The sequence below is a fragment of the Cynocephalus volans genome, chromosome 2 (genome assembly GCF_027409185.1).
Source record: "Cynocephalus volans isolate mCynVol1 chromosome 2, mCynVol1.pri, whole genome shotgun sequence".
Taxonomy (NCBI): Eukaryota; Metazoa; Chordata; class Mammalia; order Dermoptera; family Cynocephalidae; genus Cynocephalus; species Cynocephalus volans.
The window spans coordinates 86,221,195-86,239,120 of NC_084461.1; positions in this window are offsets into that span (position 1 = coordinate 86,221,195).

The following is a 17,926-nucleotide window of genomic DNA, read 5'->3' on the forward strand; positions in this document are numbered from 1 at the left end:
CCCATTTGTTTATTTTTCCTTTGGTTGCCCATGCTTTTGGGGTCGTATTCATGAAGTCTGTGCCCAGTCCTATTTCCTGAAGTGTTTCTCCTATGTTTTCTTTAAGAAGTTTTATCGTTTCAGGGTGTATATTTAAATCCTTAATCCATTTTGAGTTGATTTTGGTATACGGTGAGAGGTATGGATCTAGTTTCATTCTCCTGCATATGGATATCCAGTTATCCCAGCACCATTTGCTGAAGAGGCAGTCCCTTCCCCAGTGAATAGGGTTGGTGCCTTTGTCAAAGATCAGATGGCAGTAAGTGTGTGGGTTGATTTCTGGATTCTCTATTCTATTCCATTGGTCAGTGTGTCTGTTTTTATGACAGTACCATACTGTTTTGGTTATTATAGCTTTGTAGTATAGCTTAAAGACAAGTAGTGTTATGCCTCCAGCTTTATTTTTTTTGCTCAGCATTGCTTTGGCTATGCATGGTCTTTTATTGTTCCATATAAATGTCTGGATAGTTCTTTCCATTTCTGAGAAAAATGTCTTTGGAATTTTGATGGGGATTGCATTGAATTTGTATATCACTTTGGGTAGTATGGACATTTTCACTATGTTGATTCTTCCAATCCAAGAGCATGCGATATGAAAATTATGCCATACATACACAAACATAGCTCCCATGACATTTCCTAAGTTGTATTTAACACCCTTGCAGATACAACTGCCAGTTGCTACTATTGATGGCAGACAGAAGAAGAGACAGCAGAGGGAAGTTCCAATTACTCTATAGGAGATATCATTAAACTTCAACTCTTTAGTAATGATTTTTTAAGAAATCAAACATTCAAAGGGATTGAGCTTATTTGGGTGGGGAAGAAGTTTTGGGAACAGGACTCTGATCTGTGAATATCTTACATTTAAAAGGGTCGTATATAGTTTTCTTTTACAAAGAGGGTAAAAGCAAAAAAAAAAAAAAAAAAAAAAAGCAAATGAAATAAGCTAATCTCCCTTTAGTTGGGATATTGGTTTTTAAATGATTTTCTCCAATTCAAATTTACAGGCCTCTCTAGAAATGTCTACTGCTTGCTCCCAAAAGTCCAAGTGCCTGTTATAACTCCCATTGCAATTTATAAACAGGGTTCTAAGCGATTCAAGTCATTTAATATATTTATCTCTCTTTGGCAGTTCTAACAGCTGAAGACTTAGTATCAGCTATGAATTTCATTACTGTAATTTTACTCTCATTCCAAATCATTAATATTGATGTTAAATAAATGATAGTGTTATCCAAGCTCAATAATATTATTCTAAACTGCTTGGAAAAGTAAGTACACTCACAATTTTTCTTATTGCCTTTGCAAATTGAGGAGGAACTGAAATATGACAGCAGAGCTTTAATTAGCAATTGTAATGCTGACATTCTAGCTTCCCCTCCATGATATTAGTTGCATTTATAAAAAATAAAAGGTTATTGTCTCATTACAAAAAATAAAAGCTCATTGTCTTCTTACCAAAGGTTTATTTTATTCATAAAGCATCAGCGTGGAATAACGTTGATTTTCACATAATGCTGGCCGCTTAAAGGAAATTCTATATAATGGAAAAATTTAATCTGATGATGCTATTAGAATACTTTAAAAAGAAAATGTGATATATACATTGGTCCTAAAGTAACTGATATTTTTAAATGTATCCAGCTTTGAATTAAAAGTGCACTTAGAATATATTACCTGCATCTTTCCCTGATACCATTTACTCTTCAACCTACAGGCCAATTAATTTTCACCCACAATCTCTTGGTCTTTACATTTTTCATTTTCAGAACATTAGTTCTAGGCTAATTTTGTTCTAGATTCATCTTCAAGATCCATTCCACAGTAGTCCAGGATAATTGGGTTACATCCAACTCTGTTTACAACCTTTGCAGACACTAAGCGGATGTTTAGGATAGAAATCTAAGGCTGTCAGCCTACCAGCTATACCTTATATTCAAGTGGAGACACAGATATAATTTGCAACTTGTGACTCAAATTCCTGACTGCTGATCTTCATTCACACAATTGCAACTAACTTTTCAATCTTTCTAAAATATGGAACTCTGTCTGTTGTTCAATTTCTATTGACCCCTTATATTATCAAAGAAAAATTGCACTGGACAGAATTAAAGAGGCAAGAAAGAATTTATTCAAGACTATTGTGATGGGGAGATTCAACTCCACTCCAATGAACTTTAAAAGGTAGGAGGGTTTCCACTTACTGGGGCAGCAAGTGAAAAAGTACTGGGGTACGTTATTGGGGAGGTTGGTCAATGTGATTGTGCTAATTGGGGTTTATAGAAGTTAGGAAGTTAGGTTCCTATTCTCTCAGAGACTGATAGATAAGGCGCTATTTCTTTAGATGATTACATTTCAAAAGGTGGCTCTGAGAAAGATGTTCCTAGGCTGTAAAACTAACAAGGGGCTTGGAGAAGATTGATCTACATTTCAAAAAGGCAGAGAAAGTATTTGCACTTACAAGCTCTCTAAAGTAAATGTTCCAAGAAAAGGTAGGTCTGGGGCTTATAGTCAGAAAGAAGCCTATCTGAAGTCTATTCAAACCGAGGGAGCAGTTGAGGTCATTAGGCAGTCTTGGCCAAGGCCATGCCATCCTTCCACTGTAAAACTCCATTAGGACAGTGACAGTAACGTATTATTGGTAGGGCTTGCACTGTATTTCACAAAAGGAGAGGCTGAATAAACATCCGTCAAATAGAATTGTTCAGTATTTTTTCTTTTTTACAAAGAGATTGATTAAAAGCAGCTCTTCTTTATTTCCCCAAATAATCTTAAATTCTGGGGCAATTTTTAAAAAGTTGTTATTATTCATTGGATAACATAATTTGAGATATTATTTTTTTTTGGAAGATTTCACACTGATACCCATCAGGCTTATTTTCTACCATGAAAACGGTCTGAAGCTAGTGGGCACAGATCAAAGGCTTACACTCTGTGTGCTGAGTGTTCAGTTATGCTCTGCTCTCACTTCAGTTTTTTTCTTTGGTTTACTGTCACATGGGACTGTCACCTGCTTAACTGCTTAGAATCTCACTTCCATACCTTTTGGCAAATTAACAGCTTCTTCTGTTTTCCTGAAAGTGGCATGTTGAGAATTAGTTGATGGTTGTAGAATGCCTCAGGCTTTTAGGAGAAAGATACCATGTTAATGCTCTATTACCAAAAAAAAAATCTGTAGATTCTTTGTTTTAGGCTGCCTTGCCCCATGTTTACACAAATCTTTTATACATAATTCTGAAATTCAATGCAATTTGTTTATAGTTTCTTTATATTCCTGTTTTTAAAAATATTTGTAAAGGTCTGCAATTCCCATGACTCCTGCTCAGGAATACCATTTGACATCCTCCCTGAGTGACATGGATTGTGGGAGCTGGAGGGATGAGAGAAAGACAAACAAAAAACAATCAAACTCTGTGTTATTGTTGCTGAGTAAAATATACCTGTTTTAGAAAAATACATTTCAAAGCCTTTTCATTTTTAAATATTATTTAGTAGGTGAAGGCTAGCCATAGAATCACTCTACAATTTTAGCGGCAACTGAAAAATATATCTCAGACCTTAGCTTAAAAAAAAAATACACACACACACACACACACACACACACACACACACACACACACACACACCCAAAAAAAACAGCTGCCAGCACAACAAAGCAGTCCCAAGGATGCAATTAAACTCAATTGCTTTCTAATGTATTCTTCACTCTTTACAACTATTACATTTCCACAGTAATACATTACTTAAAGTAACAATTATCCTGTGATTTGGATTATTTTACACAAAATTTTGCAATGGCGAGAATACTATTTACATAAAAACTATAAAATACAACTGTTCAGATGAAAAGTTCAGAAAAAAATGAATTTAAATTTGGTTTACTTTAGCTACAATTTTAGAGAGTAAACAACTTTCAGTGTTTAGAATAGAAGAAAATGCCAATTCTTTTCAAAGACATCATATCAAGTGAAATAGGAAATACAGGACAGGATTCTGTTACTTGGAAAAATTATGGAATGTTCTGTGGTATGTGTATGGTGGAGAATGTTCTGGAGCTTTCATCTTTGCACCTGTCTAGTAAGTAACTCCATACTTTTTTGTTGTTGATAAATGAATGAAGGGCTAGAGAAGGACAGTTGGAAGAAAACTTATTTTTGGTTTTCTTCCACTTTAAGAACAATAATACCTGTCATGTAGGTCTTGCCATGTACTCCGTATTTATAGTTGTGGAAATCTAGGCTCTAGGTGGTGAGAAACTGGCCCAAGATCATGCAGCTGGTAATTTATAGTTGGAAGTCAAATGCAGACCAGTGTGGTTCTGAAATCCATTTCCAAAACTATTGACCTCTACTGTCTTCCTTTAAAACCCAGAGTACTCTTTCATGCAGATACATTCAGAGAGGTGTGTGTGTGTGTGTGTGTGTGTGTGTGTGTGTGTGTGTGTGTGTTGTTAATATCATAGGTCAGCCTAATTTTTCATTTGTTTTAAAGAAATTCACTCTTTACTCTTAGAGCTAAATACGTAATTTAAAAGTTAGGTATGAATATAACTGTAAGAGGAACAGAATTAAATTTGGACAATCAATACTACATATTTTGAAAAGCTTATACCAGAGAATCCCACATCTTTGAAATACCCGGATTAATTATAAATGTTTTTTATTAAAAAATAAGAAAACTTACAACCAATAGATTTTACATTTTGGAATGTCACAGTGAAAAGCCAGGGAACTCTTCTAGTGCCACACTATGCTCAAGGACAGTGTCATTCAAATGAACCCTAATCTAAAGTAGGGTTTGTTTGAAGGTGGCAGTGTTGCTTTATAGTGAGGAGAATCATGAGAAATGGAATCTCATCAGTGTAATCTTACTGTTTGCAATGCTAAGGAATACAAATTAAAATCAAGGCTGCCCAGAGGGGTTGAGTCCAGCTCCAGAAATACAGCATCTCAAATCCTATTCCAGATCTGCTGAAATATAATCTGCATTTTAGGAAGGTCTTCAGGAATTCTTAGACATATTAAAGGCTGACAAACACTGTCCAAGAACAGGAGGTCAGAGGGAACTTTTAACTCCGTTTTGTAAGGTAATGCTTTGGTCCTCTGTCTATGCTTTTCATCAGAATTATCTGTGTGACTTAAAAACAAAAGACAACAACAACAAAAAAACATGGCTGCTGGGCCTATTGCAGACCTGTTGGATCAGAAAATTCACGGTTTGGGACATTGGCATGTAGCACAGGTCCTTTGAGGAAAATCAATCACACCACCCTCAATGCACACATATAAACACAAAAACACTGATATATACACTCCCCCCAGGATAAATACATTAAAAAATGTACATGCTGATTCTGATATAATCAAAGTTCTAGAAAACTGAGTTAAGTTTCTTTGATGCAGAACAAGCCATCTTAAATAAAATCACTCTTCTGAAAAAGAAGCATTTTGTCCTAACTTTTACCCTGTTGTCATTGATTCTCGATTTATTGATTCTTTAAAATTTGGTAGAATGCTACATCATCCTTAAAGTCTTTTCTCACTGACCACTCCTTCCATAGATGTTTTCTTCTCCAAATCCCAGTTTCTCTTTATCTGTGACTCTCATATGAAACACCTCTCATCTTATTTTGCACTATTTACTTGTGTGCACTCTTGTTGATAGTATACATGTTTGATTGCCATTATATTTCTCACATTACCTAGAAAACTACTTAGGATATTGCATAATCAGCATTCAGTTTGTCGAGAAAATAAATGAATGAGTAAATAGACAACTGCACAAATTACTTTAAATTAATTTACTACATGAGCACAAACAAGCCATTATTTCCTCATACTTAGTTTCTTCATATATACAACACTGTAACATAGTAATTAAGCACACAGACCCTGTAACCAGAATCCCTGGGTTCACATCTCAGCTTTGCTTTGTGTTAGTTATTAACTTCTGTAAGCCTCAGTTTCCTTTACCATATTATTTTACTGTATCACAAGGTTTTTGTGAGGATTAAATGAGATACATACATAAATTCTTTAACTAGGCATCTAGTAAACATAAAGTATTTAAATGTCTATAGTTATTAAAATAGGGGAACTTGTATGAGCCTTCTTAGGTAAGAGTAAATAACTGTGTATAAACTACTTTCCAGGAACCAACATTATAAATGAGAATATTTGACAAGTCCCTAAATTTCACAAATATCTGCACAAGCTGAGCATATAATTATTTTTCTTACTGTCAAAGAAGCAGGTGATTTTTCAATGTATGGGTGGAAAGGGTTATTTTAATTTCAGATACTAAATTAAATTAACAAACTCTGTGAATTCCTTAGATCTCAAGTTTATTACTCTGTCAGAATGACACCATCATAAATGAGTTTTAATTCACAGTCTGTTTCAATCCTAAAAGTTTAAGTCCTAGGAAATAAGTAAAAAGGGAAGTCATCAGGGCTGTGCTATATCCAGGTATCAATTAAAAGCATAATTCTTGGTAGCATCCTGCTGGCACTATCTTGTTACCTGTCTCCTTGTTAATGTGATTTTCAATTTAACCATTATAGCACCTATAATTTCAGCTGTGTCTTTTTTTCTGTATTTCTTTCTCAATGCTTCTCTTTATTTTTATAAGCATCCCAACATTTGTCTTAGGACCACCAGTTTGGGCTTCCAGAGAAAGTAGGTACAAATAAGTAACATGCCCGATATGGGGACATTTAAAAGAGCCAAATCCCTCATTTTGATGTGATAAAATGGACATTAAACAGGAATTAGAGGATATGAGTTACCATCCCATGTTTTGCTATGTTAAAGAATATTTAAGATCTTTGGTTCCTTTATTTTGTGTGGGAACTGAGTTCCGACTAGTTCCTTTTTCACCTGACAAATCTATGTTTTTATATTTTTAAAGTATATTTATTAGTTGAAAATAATTGTCTCAGGGCCGAGCCCGTGGCGCACTCGGGAGAGGGCGACGCTCCCTCCGCGGGTTCGGATCCCATATAGGAATGGCGGGTGCACTCACTGGCTGAGTGCCAGTCACGAAAAAGACAAAAAAAAAAAAAGAAAAAAAGAAAATAATTGTCTCAGCCAGAAATAAAACATGGGATGAGAAAGTGGAAAATATGGCTTTTCTTGGTTCACATAGTTGGGGAAGAAATTTTTCAAATCAAACCATGAACAACCAAATTTTGGGGACATCTTTTAAGAGAAGACAGTCTTTAAATTCTTGTTATTTTAAATATATAAACCCTTTATTTCATGCCCATATTCTCATCATTATTAAAGAAAAGCTATTTTTATTTGCTTAATTTCTATTCAAGTCATGCACAATGTTTGCTTAAAGCTGCATTGTTTCATGATTATTCAAAGTAAATTACTACCTACTATTCATAGAATTAAAAAATAAAGTGCACTTGGGTCTTTTATCTTAAACTTTGATTTAAAAAAATTATAAACACATGAAATGTAGCTGGGCAAGGCTTCATAATACATACAACTTCTAACATGAAACAATCCAAGGTCCAGATACAGAATTTCATACCACTTTTTATTACCACTGATGAAAAAAGAACTAGAAACCAAGGGTAAGAGTGATGGGAAAAGAAAGGAAAATTCATTTTGAAGTTTTTCCAACTCCTGGTGAATCGCAGTGCTCAAGGAAGATCCATTTCCAGAATGTGTTATGGCCAACGAGGATTCATAAAACTCCAGAACCAAAAAGCCAGCGAATGAAAGTAGAACTTCAATTGGGAGAGAAATATATGGTTGGACTCCCCCCCCACACCCCCCCCAATGCTGTATATTCTTTAAAAATTGAGAAAGAGTTAGAGTTAAGAAAAGGGGATTGTATTTATTTGTTTTCTCAGAAAATAGGGACATTGGCATTTGATAATTATGATGGCTGATTTAAATTTAAAATAGAGTTGATTACTTGTACCATTTCTAAGATCAAAGTATTATTTTCTCATGCTAGAATTAAAGAAAATGTTTGAAATGCTTTCAAAATATATATTAGAAAAGAATAGAAAAAGTTTTTGAATTTTCTTTTGCCATTTTTAATGAGCACACAGATGATTTATGTACATTCATTCTCCTGATAGTCATTGTTTGAAATCATGTGCTTTATATGGATATTGAGGCAGAAAAGCTGTTTTCGCCTATTATTATCCTTATATAGTCTTATATTTTCTAAACTTTGTGCTATCTCTCCTCCTTTGTTCTACATGGAGAGTATTTATGCTATTTTTACTACCCCAACAGAAGACTACTTTCGCTTGTTTCTTATTTCTAGGCTATGGTAAAGGAAGGGACAGATCTCTGTTGTTACTGTCCACTTAAATCTTAGACAAACCTTGTGCTCCTGGGCATCAAGGTGGGGCTATCTCAGAGATCTATTCTTTTTTATGCCTTGGATAGTTGGGAGTTTGCTAACTCTTTCCCTAAGATTGTAAATCTCTGCTTGCAATCAGTATAGAATTCTATGCCCTGGAGGCTTTCCTGAGCCTCTACTAAGGGCAAAGAGTTTTTGCATCTGTACACAACCAGCATCAACGTATTACTGCTTGTATCTAGGACATGAGTAGTTTCTCTGTATTTTATCCAAAGGCAGATATTAGTATTTTCTTCTACTCCTTCTCCAGAAGTCATTCTTGCCTGAGTCCTTGTAGCAATAGAACGTTATTCCCTTTTCTCAGCTGCTGGACTTTTTATTCATATGAGAGAAGGGTCTTGGGATGTGGGCAGGAAATTGTGCCAGTCCTCAAGAAACTAATCATCCACTGCACACTTTTAACTACAAGATGGGTTGTTTCCAGTGTCCTGCCCCCTCCTAATCTTTCTCATAATCACTCCATAGAGGCCTGTGGAAAAGAGATTATGAATGACTGTAAGTTCCCTTTGGCTCTGGAGTTCCCAGCCCTTAACAACTGAAATAGTAGCCCATAATTGGCCTTTAATAAGTTTTTAAAGTTTTAGCTTATTTTATCTTATGCACATGTATGGTGACCATTTCTATATTCGGTGGTCTTGCAAAAGAGAAGTAGTTCATGTGTCCTGTCTCTCTTTTAATAAGCTAAGTCCTCTTTGGAATTCACTTTCCTTTCTCCCTTTGAGACCTCAGCTCTCTGATGAGTTCAAAAATAGTTATGATTGCAAAATACCTGTATTATTCCAATTATCATAGTAGAAGAAACATTCTCTTGTGGATTCTAGAAGAGAAAGACCATAATACTTTTTTCAGACAGTATTTACTTTCTTCAGACAGTCTTTACTTTCTTCAGTCTTCACAAAAATTTAAGAACAATAAAACATACATTGCTATTCAATTTAATAAGGGGGTAAAGATCAGTAGAGTTAGTTCCTGATTATCATTCAATCTAAATAAATATACCACCTTATGCATTATTGTCTTATAAGTGTAATTTAAACTGTTTTGTTTATCACAGTGAATATAGTAGACATGTCCTACTAAATGCCTTGAAGTAGAGTTTTGGCTAGATAACTTGGTACATTCTTAGAACACTGTGCAGCTAATTAAAAACAATGTGGGAGGATCCTAAGATGGCGGTGGCTGCAGCAGTTGGCACAGAGTAGCTGAGGTGGAAAAGGCGGCCACTGGGCCTTAGGCAGCCGGGAAACTTGTGGACCTTCCTCTTGACGTCTCTTAAGGGAGGATCGCTGCTGGTGGCCAGTCGTGGGGGGTGACTGCCACTTTGCCCTTGGCAGGAGAGGCTGCCTCGTTTACGGGCAACAGCTTTGAAGTATGGAGCAGGAAAAGAACTGTTTCTTAGCTGCAAAAGTGAGTCTCTAAACAGGGAACATGGCACCAGGGCTGCTGTGGATGCAGCCAGGATCCCGAAGGCTGGGGCCGCGCTGAAGGCGGCCAGATGCCCTATTCAGGATTCGAGGTTTCAGGCCGGCATAAAAGAAGATTCCTGGGAGCGCCCAAGCCGCGCCGCAGGACCAAGTGAGCAGCCCGAGGCGGCAGCGGACGAGAACGGGGATGACGACAAAGCAGAGGCAGAGAGGGAGCTGCCTGATCTGGCACAGCCCTGTGAGTGACCCCCGGCCAGGCTCTGCTCAGGGGACAGATGCCCGCCCGGCTTCTGCCTGCCCCCATCGGGCCACTCACCGCCCCCAGGGCTGCCTCCACTTTCTCAGGTGGTGGAAGCTCCGGCCTGGCTCGGCCAAGCCTGTTCTCCTCGCCGAGCTTGGCTCCTCACTGAGCAATCCCACTTGCTTGCCCCGGTGCGGGGCTTCCCAGGGCCTGCGGGCCGGCCTCCTATCCCACCCCTCCACGGTTCTCTGGCAGGGCTGGTGGTGTGGGGCATCCCTGGCCAGCATCGGGAGGGCAAAGAAGTATGGGCTAGGCCGACTGTCACTCCACCACACCCTGGGCTCTGGCACCCCCAGTAAACTTCCTGTTACTGGGAGGCAGATACCATCTCTGTGGCCACCAGTTCGGAAAAACGCCTAACCGATTTCTGGTTACTAATAGTGTGGTTGGAGAGTTCCCAAGTTCACTTGAACCTGCCGGAGAGTTGACTGCGGGTGGGCACCGGACTTGGGCCATGCTGGGGGGATTCAAAGGTGAACCATGTGCTGTGGGCTCCTCCCCCAAGGAGCTCACGCTCTGGTGTGGGAGATAAGACAAGTACACAAATAACCATGATACCAGGAGGAAGGTGATAAGTCCCGAGAAAGATCTACACAGTGCTACAAAGGCACCAAGAGTGACCGGTCGTCTGCACCTAGCAGAAAACTGGTAGACTTCCTGGGCAAGGCGGTGCCAAGCAGGGTCTTGAAGGCCCGGCTGATAGATGAGGGTTGCAGAAGACACATCCCAGCCCAGCCCAGTGCACACAGAGTGGGGAGACGTCTGGCTAGGGAGGCAGAGACTCGACAGAAACCACACACCCTGTGGGGTCGCCACTGTGTGATCCAGGAGCCTGGGCCAGAGTGCACGGAACAGGGAGAAGTCCTGCATGGGAAGTGGAAGCTCAGCAGAGAACACACACCCTGCAATACCGCCCCGTGATCCAGCAGCCCAGCAGAGTCCAAGCTGACCAGAGAGGTGGCCCCCCGGAGAGGCCCAAGACCCGAGGCAACCACACATACAAGGGGAACTAGAGGCCAACTGAACAGTCACGGAGATAGCCATACCAAATTGGCAACCATAGCAACATCTTAGTTAGTCAATAGTCTCAAACCGGTGGACTGAGAAACCCCCTGCCACAATGAATAAACATCAAAAGAAAGATACCAGAAATACAAAAAATCAAGAAAGTACACCACCAAAAGTTAATAAATCTCAAACTCTAGATCCTATAGAACAAGAAGCCCTTGAAATGACTGACAAGGAATTTCGAGTGATAATTCTAAGGAAACTGAATGAGATACAAGAAAACTCAGCTAGACATCATGATGAAATGAGGAAAAGTACACAGGACCTGAAAGAGGAAAGGTACAAGGAAATCAACGTCCTGAAAAATAATGTAGCAGAATTTGCCGAAGAAGTTACTCAGCAAAATAAAAAACACAATGGAGAGTTTAACCAGCAGGCTTGTCAAAGTTGAAGAGAGAACCCCTGAACTTGAAGAAGGGCTGTTTGAAATAACACAAGGACACAAAAAGAAAGAAAAAAGAATCAAAGACATTAAAGAAAATCTGAGAGAGATATCAGACAACCTTAAGCGCTCAAATATCCAAGTCATGGGTATTCCTGAAGGGGAGGGAAACAGAGATTCAATTGAAAATATATTCAACAAAATAGTGGCAGAAAAATCCAGGGTTTAAGAAAAATCACAGATCTTCAGATCCAGGAAGCTCAATGATCTCCAAACATATTGAACCCAAAAAGGCCTTCTCCAAGACATGTTATAGTCAAATTGGCAAAACTCAGAGACAAAGAGAGAATCTTAAAAGCTGCAAGACAGAAGCATCAAATCACCTATAAGGGAGCCCCAATCAGGCTAACATCAGACTTTTCATCACAAACCCTAAAAGCTAGAAAGGAATGAGATGATATATTCAAAATACTAAAAGACAAAGAATGCTGGCCAAGAATAATCTACCCTACAAGACTATCCTTCCAAAATGAAGGGCAAATAGTATATTTCTCAGACAAACAAAAACCGCAGGAGTTCACTACCACACGACCACCCTTACAAGAAATCCTCAAGGGAGTACTGGGTTTGGTTCCTGAAAAATAACTACCACTGCCATAAAAACCCAAGAAAAATCAAAACCCACTAGTATAATAAAAATGGCATTCATGAAGAGAAAACAAACAAACAAAAATGCTATCTACAACCTAAGGAACCAACAAACACAGAAACCAAACAGTAAATCAGAAAGCAAAGAACAAAAGACACCTAAGACAACCAAACAACCAATTAAATGCTAGGAATAAATCAACACCTTTCAATAACAACTCTTAATGTAAAAGGCTTAAATTCCCCAATCAAAAGACAGACTGGCTGACTGGATCAAAAAGGAGGACCCAACTATATGCTGCCTACAAGAGACCCACCTCACCCATAAAGATTCACACAGACTAAGAGTGAAAGGATGGAAAAAGATTTACCATGCAAACAGAAAAGAAAAATGAGCTGGAGTAGCTATTCTTATATCTGATAAAATAGACTTTAAACCAAAATCCGTAAAAAGAGACAATAAGGGACACTACTTAATGATAAGAGGACTGATGCATCAAGAAGACATAACAATCATAAATATGTACGCACCCAATGTTGGAGCAGCCAGATTTATAAAACAAACTCTATTAGACCTAAAGAAGGAAATAGACACTAATACCATAATAGCAGGGGACCTGAACACCCCACTGTCAATATTAGACAGATCATCTAGGCAAAGAATCAGTAGAGAAACACAAGATCTAAACAATACTCTAGACCAAAAGGACTTCGCAGATATCTACAGAACATTCCATCCAACAACCTCAGAATAATCATTTTTCTCATCAGCACATGGATCATTCTCCAGGATAGATCACATATTAGGTCACAAATCAAGTCTCAATAAATTTGAAAACATTGGAATTATCCCATGTATTTTCTCAGACCACAATGGATTAAAACTAGAAATTAATAACAAATGAAACTCTGGAAACTATACAAACACATGGAAATTAAACAGCATTCTACTTAATGACATATGGATGCAAGAAGAAATCAAGCAGGAAATCAAAAAATTTATTGAAACTAATGAAAATAATGATACATCATACCAAAACCTGTGGGATACTGCAAAAGCAGCATTAAGGGGGAAATTTATTGCATTAAATGCTCACCTCAGAAGAATGGAAAGATGGCAAGTGAACAACCTAACACTTCACCTTAAAGAACTAGAAAAACAAGAACAATCCAAACCTAAAGTTAGCAGACGGAAAGAAATCATTAAGATCAGAGCAGAATTTAATGAAACTGAAACCTGAAAAACAATACAAAAGATCAATGAACCATAATTACTTGAAGTTGATGTGAGAAGCAAACAGAAAGGACGTTTTGGGGGGTGGGGGAGGAGAGGGAGATGGGAGGGAGGTTTTTGTAAGGCGCAACAATAATCAACCACAATGTATATCGACAAAATAAAATTAATAAAAAAAAGAAAGAAATCAAGATAGTGTATCAACTTAACAGAATAATGCCTACACCTTCTGTAATTATCTCAATAGATACAGAAAACTAATTTGACAAAATAAACACCCATGTGCCTAAAATAATCTCAGCGAACTGGAAATAAAAGGAACTTCCTTAATCTGATAAAGTGTATCTACTAAAAAACTACAAATTGCATCTTATTTTATGTAAGAAAGGTCTAAAGTCTTTTCCCTAAGATTAGTAAAAAGATAACAATATCTTAATTTCAACAATCTAGTGAAAGTGACATGAGTTATAGGAAGATATGGGAAAAAAAAGTCAAACTGCTTGTAAAAGAAGAAGCAAAGCTCTTTTTATTTGTAAATGATGTTGCTGTGTACCTAGAAATGTCTGCTATAATTAATAAGTAATCCAAACTAGGTTGCAGAATAGAAGGTCAATATGCAGAAATAAATTACATTTTTCTATACTGGCAATGGGATATTGGATATTAAGACAGAAAAATATAATTTATCATAGCATCAGGATATCAAACAGTAATAATAATATAAATAAATAAATATAATAATAAAAATTGTTCAAGGTATCTACACTTAAAATGACAAACCCACACAGAAAGAAATTTAAGATATAAATAAATGGAGAAATATACAATGTTCATTGACTGGACAACTCAATATTTTCTTGATGTGAGTTATTCCTAATAAGTTTATAAGTTTATATTCCTAATAAGTTTATAGATTTAACAAAGTCCTACTTAAAAGTGAGCTGGTTTTTGAAGAAATTGAGAAGCTCATTCTTCAGAATTTACCTGGAAATTCAAAAGACTTAGAAGAGCCAAAGCAATCTTGAGAAATTCTGTGGACTAATTGTTTACCCTCTCAAAACTGATGCGCTGAAACCCTAACTTCCAATATAATGGTATTTGGAGATGGAGTTTTTGGGTGAAGTCCTTCTGATGGAATTAATTCTCTTATAAAAGGGAAAAGAGACACAAGACTTGTCTCTGCCATCTGAGGTTACACACAGAAGGCAAGCCTCTGTAAACCAGGATATTTACAACACCACATACTCTACTTATTGACACTACCAAACGTTGGCAAAATTTTGGAGCACTGAGATATTCCTCATGGCTGATGGGAATATAAAAATGGTCCAATTCATTTGAAGAACTGTTTGGCTGTTTCTTATAGTTAATTGAGTATTTATCCTATGACCCAGAAGTTTCACTCCTAATTATCCAATATGAAATAGTAAGCCCACAAAATGACTTGTACAAAAATATTTATACGTTTTATTCATAATATCTCAATATTCGAAGATAACAGAAATATCTGTTAAAAGAAAAATGGATGAGCAAATTGCATTATATTCATACAATGAAAATTATTCAGAAATAAAGAGGAATGTGCTACTGACACATTCGAGACATATACATAAATCTTAAAAAGTAGTTGTGTTGAGCAAAAGAATACATATTGTATGATATCATTTATTTGATGTCTAAGTAGAAGTAAAACTATCCTTTGGTAATAGAAACCAGAAAGTGGTTGCCTCTAATGAGGCTGTGATTGACTGGAGGCAGCCAAGAGGGAAATTTCTGGGGAGATGGAAATCTTTTACATCTTACTTTGGATGGATGTTTCATGGACATATGTAGTTCTAAAAACTCATCAAGCTAATCACTTAAGCTTTGTGCATTATAATGGCTGTAAATTTTATCTCAACTAAAGAAACTGCGATTAAGGGCTAGCTAGTTAGCTCAGTTAGTTAGAGCATGGTGCTGATAACACCAAGGTCCAGGGTTCAGTGCCTGTACTGGCCAGCTGCAAAAAAAAAACAAAACAAACAAATAAACAAAACACTAAGATTAATAAGATTTTGTGGCAATATATCTTCATAATTTATTATTAAATAAAACCAGATTAAAATTTAGTAATTATATATTTCCACATTTGTAAATAAAAGATGTATATAATCACAGAAAAATAGTAAAAGAAAAAACTCCAAATGGAGGTGTGAATTATCTCAGGATGGTAGGATGAATAGTGAGTTTTATATTATTCTTTTTCTTGTCTAGATTTTAAATCTTTTCTGTAATATAAAAATATATATATTTTAAAATTTTATTCTGTCGATACACATTGTGGTTGATTACTGTTGCCCCTTACAAAAACCTCCCTCCGTCCTACCTCTCCTCCCTCCCCCCCAACAATGTCCTTTCTGTTTGCTTGTCGTATCAACTTCAAGTAATTGTGGTTGTTATATCATCTTCCTCCCCCTCCCCAGTTTTGTGTGTGTGTGTGTGTGTGTGAATTTGTATATTAATTTTTAGCTCCCACCAATAAGTGAGAACATGTGGTATTTCTCTTTCTGTGACCGACTCGTTTCACATAATATAATTCTCTCAAGGTCCATCCACGTTGTTGCAAATGGCAGTATTTCATTCGTTTTTATAGCTGAGTAGTATTCCATTGTGTAGATGTACCACATTTTCTGTATCCACTCATCCGATGATGGACATATGGGCTGGTTCCAAATCTTGGCTATTGTAAAGAGTGCTGCAATGAACATCGGGGAACAGGTATACCTTCGACTTGATGATTTCCATTCATCTGGGTATATTCCCAGCAGTAGGATAGCTGGGTCATATGGTAGATCTATCTGCAATTGTTTGAGGAACCTCCATACCATTTTCCATAGAGGCTGCACCATTTTGCAGTCCCACCAACAATGTATGAGAGTTCCTTTTTCTCCACAACCTCGCCAGCATTTATCGTTCAGAGTCTTTTGGATTTTAGTCAGGCTAATTGGGGTGAGAAGGTATCTCAGTGTGGTTTTGATTTGCATTTCCCGGATGCTGAGTGATGTTGAGCATTTTTTCATATGTCTGTTGGCCACTTGTATATCTTCCTTAGAGAAATGCCTACTTAGCTCTTTTGCCCATTTTTTAATTGGGTTGCTTGTTTTTTTCTTGTAAAGTTGTTTGAGTTCCTTATATACTCTGGACATTAATCCTTTGTCAGATGTACATTTTGCAAATATTTTCTCCCACTCTGTTGGTTGTCTTTTAACTCTGTTAATTGTTTCTTTTGCTGTGCAGAAGCTTTTTAGTTTGATATAATCCCATTTGTTTATTTTTCCTTTGGTTGCCCATGCTTTTGGGGTCGTATTCATGAAGTCTGTGTCCAGCCCTATTTCCTGAAGTGTTTCTCCTATGTTTTCTTTAAGAAGTTTTATCATTTCAAGGTGTATATTTAAATCCTTAATCCATTTTGAGTTGATTTTAGTATATGGTGAGAGGTATGGGTCTAGTTTCAGTCTCCTGCATATGGATATCCAGTTATCCCAGCACCATTTGCTGAAGAGGCAGTCCCTTCCCCAGTGAATAGGCTTGGTGCCTTTGTCAAAGATCAGATGGCAGTAAGTGTGTGGGTTGATTTCTGGATTCTCTATTCTATTCCATTGGTCAGTGTCTGTTTTTATGCCAGTACCATACTGTTTTGTTTATTATAGCTTTGTAGTACAGCTTAAAGTCAGGTAGTGTTATGCCTCCAGCTTTATTTTTTTTTTTGCTCAGCATTGCTTTCGCTATGCGTGGTCTTTTATTATTCCCCATAAATGTCTGGATAGTTCTTTCCATTTCTGAGAAAAATGTCTTTGGAAATTTGATGGGGATTGCATTGAATTGCTATATCACTTTGGGTAGTATGGACATTTTCACTATGTTGATTCTTCCAATCCAAGAGCATAGGATATCTTTCCATCTTCTTGTATCCTCTCTAATTTCTCTCAGCAGTGGTTTGTAGTTCTCATTATAGAGATTTTTCACATCCTTGGTTAACTCAATTCCTAAGAATTTTATCTTTTTGATGGCTGTTGTAAATGGGCAGACTTTCTTGATTTCTCGTTCTGCATGTTCACTATTGGAGAAAAGAAATGCTACTGATTTTTGTGTGTTGATTTTGTATCCTGCTATTGTACGGAAATCATTTATCAATTCCAAGAGTTTTTTTGTAGAGGTTTTAGGCTGTTCGATATATAGGATCATGTCATCTGCAAACAGGGACAGTTTGACTTCATCTTTCCAATCTGGATGCCCTTTACTTCCTTCTCTTCACTGATTGCTCTGGCTAGTACTACCGACACTATGTTGAATAGGAGTGGTGAGAGTGGGCATCCTTGTCTAATTCCTGTTCTTAAAGGAAAAGCTTTCAGCTTTTCCCCATTCAGGATGATATTGGCAGTGGGTTTGTCATATAT